The 5,994-nt window shown below is 47.3% G+C and overlaps 1 pseudogene; it reads left to right on the forward strand.

The window, feature by feature from the left end:
• The first annotated feature begins 4,334 nt into the window (after window positions 1-4,334).
• Window positions 4,335-4,914, forward strand: LOC118078769 (meiotic nuclear division protein 1 homolog; annotated as a pseudogene).
• Window positions 4,915-5,994: the final 1,080 nt, after the last annotated feature.

Consider the following 5,994-nt stretch of genomic DNA (forward strand, 5'->3'; position numbering starts at 1 on the left):
GCTACAGTGAGGAGGGCAGAAGCACTACAGGGGAGGCAAGCCGCAGATCCTCAGCCGAGACAGCAAAGGCTGCTGTGTATCCGAAGCTGTCTGCTTTCCCGCTGATCAGCTGAGAGGCGGGAGCGTGGGGGCAGGCAATACAGGAGGAGCGCGATCTGCAGCGCTCAAAGCAGCCACCCGGCCAGCTGGTCCGCCTGCGGTAGAGGGCTGAGGACAGCGCGTGGTCGCTCTGAGGAAGATCCAACGACGATCCAACGACGATCCAGCGAAGATCCAGATCCGATGTGGTGCAGGGGCAAAGAGGGGCGATCTGGAGCCTGCCGCGCTATTTTAAAGACCTGTTAGCTCCGCCCCCTCAGCTGGCCCTATTGGCCAGCCCTGAGCGCGGCAGGTATAGGTGGAGCAGGGGGCGGATCCCGCCCCCTGCCTGTTGCGTAGAGCAGGTCCCGTCCGCAAATCCCCCCCTCTCTGAAGAGGAGGGGTCTTCTCTTTCCTTTCTCCCTTAATTGCCTCCTCCTGATGTATTTCTTGTTTATGCAATTAGCTATCCCAAGATAACCATCCCTGAACCCAATTCAGGCTCTGATTGGTTGAAAAAGTGCATTGAGGCAGCCAGTTCTGGCACAATCAGGAACTGCTGACTTCTCTTTCAAGCAAGGAGAAGCGGCAAAGTAAATAACTGGAGGGTGGCATTTCTCCAGAGAGCAGAGTTCAAGAGCCAATGCCTCTCCAGGAGCCATCACTAGCTGGATTCATCAGTACCTCGCACTCATGCAAACACGGGAGAAGCCTGCTTTAAAAGATTTCCCCCCAAGAAGCATGTACCATTTTGCATTAGAGATTATTACTTGACGATCCAAGATTTTACTGTCTTGGGCTCCTTGATCACTGCAGATGGTGACAGCAGTCACGAAATTAAAAGACGCCTGCTTCTTGGGAGAAAAGCAATGACAAACCTAGACAGCATCTTAAAAAGCAGAGACATCACCTTGCCTACAAAGGTCCGTATAGTTAAAGCTATGGTTTTCCCAGTAGTGATGTATGGAAGTGAGAGCTGGACCATAAAGAAGGCTGATCGCCGAAGAATTAATGCTTTTGAATTATGGTGCTGGAGGAGACTCTTGAGAGTCCCATGGACTGGAAGAAGATCAAAACTATCCATTCTTAAGGAAATCAGCCCTGAGTGCTCACTGGAAGGACAGATCGTGAAACCGAGGCTCCAATACTTTGGCCACCTCATGAGAAGAGAAGAATCCTTGGAAAAGACTCTGATGTTGGGAAAGATTGAGGGCACTAGGAGAAGGGGAAGACAGAGGACGAGATGGTTGGACAGTGTTCTCGAAGCTACGAACATGAGTTTGACCAAACTGCGGGAGGCAGTGCAAGACAGGAGTGCCTGGCGTGCTATGGTCCATGGGGTCACGAAGAGTCAGACACGACTAAACAACAACAACTTGACGGTCCATTTCCCAGGGAATTTTTAAGGCCATAAGATGGCCAAATTCCAGCTCAATATTTTGTACATAGCTGATACTACGCCCTTTGGAGCAGCAGGAATGTTGCCCATAAGTTCTTCTAAAGCAGTCGACCCTTGGTCTGCTTGAATGGCTATACATAGTTTCAACAGCAGGAAAAACAATTGATTAAAATTAAATCATGACCATGTTACATTGGGAAACTTTAGCCAAAATCTGTTGTTTACATAGAACTGCTTGTTCCCAGTCCTCCCAAACCATCGTATCTCCAGCTTCACAAAACATGGGGTGGTAGCTGAGTGGAAACAGCAGAAAGATCAGAGGAGTGACTTTCTTGAGTATTGTTTGCCAAGCACTTAATGTACAGTGGTACCTCGGTTTGCGACCGCAATCCGTTCAGCGGAGCCAGTCGCTCCCCGAATTTGTCATTCGCTGAAGGCACACTTCTGCGTGTGTGCGAAGCACCAAAGGAGCGTTTCTGCGCGCATGCGCACTGCGCAGATCGCTTCTGCGCATCCGAGTGCCACGGAACCCGGATGTAAACACTTCCAGGTCCGCGGTGGTCGGAAACCGAAGCGGTCGCAAACGGAGGCGGTCGCTGACCGTACTGAGTAAAAATGGGCTTTCCACCTGGTAAATTAATTTCGGGGTAATGGTAAGAAAGGGCCAGGCCCTAAACTTCTGATATTCCAATTCTATATCAACCCACGGTTTTTCTCCTAAATCTTGAATCAAAGACACAGGGTTCCTGACATGGAACACCTTATAGTCAGTGCTTTTTTAAAAGGAAAAAGAAAAAAAGGTCCTGTTACTCACCATGAAATTGTTGCGATAAGTGCCACACTTTTAACATTTTTTTGGGGGGGGGCGTGCCAGTACTCCATTCCCCTGAGTACCCCCGATAAAAAGCTTATAATATGTAAGCAGATGGGGTTTTTAATCAGTGTTTTTTTTATAAAAAAAAATTGTAAACCCTCTTCCTGCTTGGTCATTGAACACATTCCAGCCTCTCTGCGCTGTTTTCCTTTTTGTATCACCTGTAAACAGATGTGTTCAATCAGGAACGCCTTGTTAGTCCTCCTCTCACCATTTCCTATTCATGCGACTTGTATACTCAGTGGACTTGTTGTTCGACAGGTTGTGGGACTTTGCTCTGGCAGAAAAACTAGCCTGCCAAATATGTGGGTTTCTAAAGGACCAATGGAAGCATTCTGCTACAAGCAGTACGGCATCGCTGCATCGCTTAAGTAGGTTAATCATGGCGATTCTGCAAAATGCCCTCCACAAACTCACGAGCAGGCGTGGAAGGAAAACGCCTGAATGGCCAAAAATAATCCCGTGGTGACCCAAGTTTAACGAGAAGCTGAAATTTAGCCTCTATCTTCCTTGGGCAATTTAGAAAGTGGGGAGGAAGGAGTTGTATACATTTGAGAAAGGCTTTTTTTCACATTTTAAGGTCTGTACATAAAAGCCTCTTTGATTACTGTTAAATCCCTGATCCGATTCCTCCCTTCCCATGGCTGTGGGCATCTATAGTACAAGCCACTTCCTTTAATATCCCTCTCTGAGCTCTGGTGAAATTGGTATGGCATGGAAAGTCTTGTCAATCCCGCCTGCAAATTTGTTCTCTCTTGACAAAGACTATTCTGCAGGGCGGCCAGGGAAATTTCTGTGCCAAAACCAGGCCTTAACCCCAATCCAAATGGATTCAGGAAATCAGTCTCATCCAAGAGGGTCAGGATCTGATTGGCAACCACCCTCTTCAGAATCCTGCCCAGAAAGGGGACCTTTGCAACCATCCCAAAATTAATATCTCCTGGATTCACCACTACCTCTTTCAGACTCCCTCTCTTAGTGAGGTATGAATTATCTCCCTCATCCAACTGATCACCCTCTTTTTGCTGTGTTTTACAAGATACTAGGGAGCATAGTGTTCCCTTGTTAGAACAGGTCCACTGGCTAATACAATGGTACCTCGGTTTAAGAACAGTCCTGTTTACGAACGATTCGGTTTACAAACTCCACAAAACTGGAAGTAGTGTCCCGGTTTGCGAACTTTACCTCTGTCTAAGAAAGGAATTCAATTCCTTGATGCTTTTGAATTATGGTGCTGGAGGAGACTCTTGAGAGTCCCATGGACTGCAAGAAGATCAAACCTATCCATTCTGAAGGAAATCAGCCCTGAGTGCTCACTGGAAGGACAGATCATGAAGCTGAGGCTCCAATACTTTGGCCACCTCATGAGAAGAGAAGACTCCCTGGAAAAGACCCTGATGTTGGGAAAGATTGAGGGCACAAGGAGAAGGGGACGACAGAGGACGAGATGGTTGGACAGTGTTCTCGAAGCTACGAACATGAGTTTGACCAAACTGCGGGGGGCAGTGCAAGACAGGAGTGCCTGGCGTGCTATGGTCCATGGGGTCACGAAGAGTCGGCCACGATTAAACAACTAAACAACAACAACAACAAGAAAGGAATCCGAATGGTGGAAGGGCACTGGTGGCGGGAGGCCTTATTAGGGAAAGCGCGCCTCGGTTTAAGAACGGTTTCAGTTTAAGAACGGATTTCCGGAACGGATTAAGCTCGTAAACCAAGGTACCACTGTAGTCTGTTTCTGGGTGCAATTCAAAGTGCTGATTATGACCTATAAAGCCCCACACGGCTCAACTCCCGGCTTTCGGAAGGACTGTATTCTCTCTTAGAAACTTGCCTGGGCTCTGATATCTTTAGGGGAGCTCCACCCCCCCCAGAGGCACGTTAGATGGGGATGCAAGACAGGGCCTTCTCCGTGGGTGCTCCCAGGCTTCAGAACTCCCTTCCTTGCAGGGACCTGCCTACCCGCGGAGGGAAGGAAGAGACATGTCAAAGAAAAGGGGGCTGAGCGTTGAAGAGAAGAGAAGAGAACACGGATGATGGAAATATTTTTTGAAACAGAAGATGTCTTCTAACTAAAAGACACTGAGAATTATTTTCTGAAAGAGAAAGGAATCACTGCTATGTCGGTGAAGGAGGTCTTACAGAGCTTAGTTGATGACAGTGTGGTGGACACTGATAGGATTGGGACTTCAAATTATTTTTGGGCTTTTCCATGCAAAGCTTTTCACGCAAGGAAGCGTAAACTGAGGAACTGCAGAATCAGTTCTCAGAATATAGCCAAAAGGAAAAAAGCTTCCAAGAAACCATTGAGAAATCAAAAATTGGGCTCCAAGACACTGCGGAACGTGTGTCACTTATAAAGGAACTTACTGCCCTTCGACAGAAGAGAGACCAACTAACGGCAGAAATAGATAAATACAAAGAATATGATCTGGATATAGTTGAAGAAATCCGTCAAGCAAATATAGTAGCTAAGGAAGCAGCCAACAGATGGACTGATAATATCTTTGCAGTGAAATCTTGGGCCAAACGGAAGTTTGCATTTGAAGAGAGCAAAATTGATAATAATAATAATAATAATAATAATAATAATAATAATAATAATAATACCGGTAATAATAATAATAATTTATTATTTATACGCCGCCCATCTGGCCGGGTTCCCCCAGCCACTCTGGGCGGCTTCCAACAAAACATTAAAATACAGAAATCAAACATTAAAAGCTTCCCTAAACAGGGCTGCCTTGAGATGCCTTCTAAAGGTCTGGTAATTGTTGTTTTCTTTGACCTCTGGTGGGAGGGCATTCCACAGGGTGGGTGCCACTACCGAGAAGGCCCTCTGCCTGGTTCCATGTAACTTGGCTTCTCGTAGTGAGGGAACCGCCAGAAGACCCTTGGCGCTGGACCTCAGTGTCCGGGCATAACGATGGGGGTGGAGACACTCCTTCAGGTATACTGGACCGAGGCCATTTAGGGCTTTAAAGGTCAACACCAACACTTTGAATTGTGCTCGGAAACGTACTGGGAGCCAACGTAGGTCTTTCAGGATCGGTGTTATATGGTCTCGGCAGCCACTCCCAGTCACCAGTCTAGCTGCTGCATTCCAGGTTAGTTGTAGTTTCCGGGTCACCTTCAAAGGTAGCCCCACGTAGAGGGGCTTGCAGTAGTCCAAGCGAGAGATAACTAGAGCATGCACCACTCTGGCGAGACAGTCCGCGGGCAGGTAGGGACTCGGTCTGCGTACCAGATGGAGCTGATAAACAGCTGCCCTGGACACAGAATTGACCTGTGGCTCCATTGACAGCTGTGAGTCCAAAACGATTCCCAGGCTGCGCACCTGGTCCTTCAGGGGCACAGTTACCCCATTCAGAACCAGGGAATCCTCCACACCTGCCTGCCTCCTGTCCCCCACGAACAGTACTTCTGTCTTGTCAGGATTCAATCTCAACCTGTTAGCCGCCATCCATCCTCCAACCGCCTCCAGACAGTCCTGAAGACTTTGACTACATCAATTAGAAAGGTTTAGTAAGAATGACATATACGGTAATTTAATATTGTTCAAGAGATTTCGTTTTCATTCAGAAGTTTCTTTTTCGTTTACCATTATTTATATTTTGGTTAATAAAATCTGAAAGTACATGGG

Source organism: Zootoca vivipara, chromosome 12 (assembly GCF_963506605.1).
Source record: "Zootoca vivipara chromosome 12, rZooViv1.1, whole genome shotgun sequence".
NCBI classification, from domain to species: domain Eukaryota; kingdom Metazoa; phylum Chordata; class Lepidosauria; order Squamata; family Lacertidae; genus Zootoca; species Zootoca vivipara.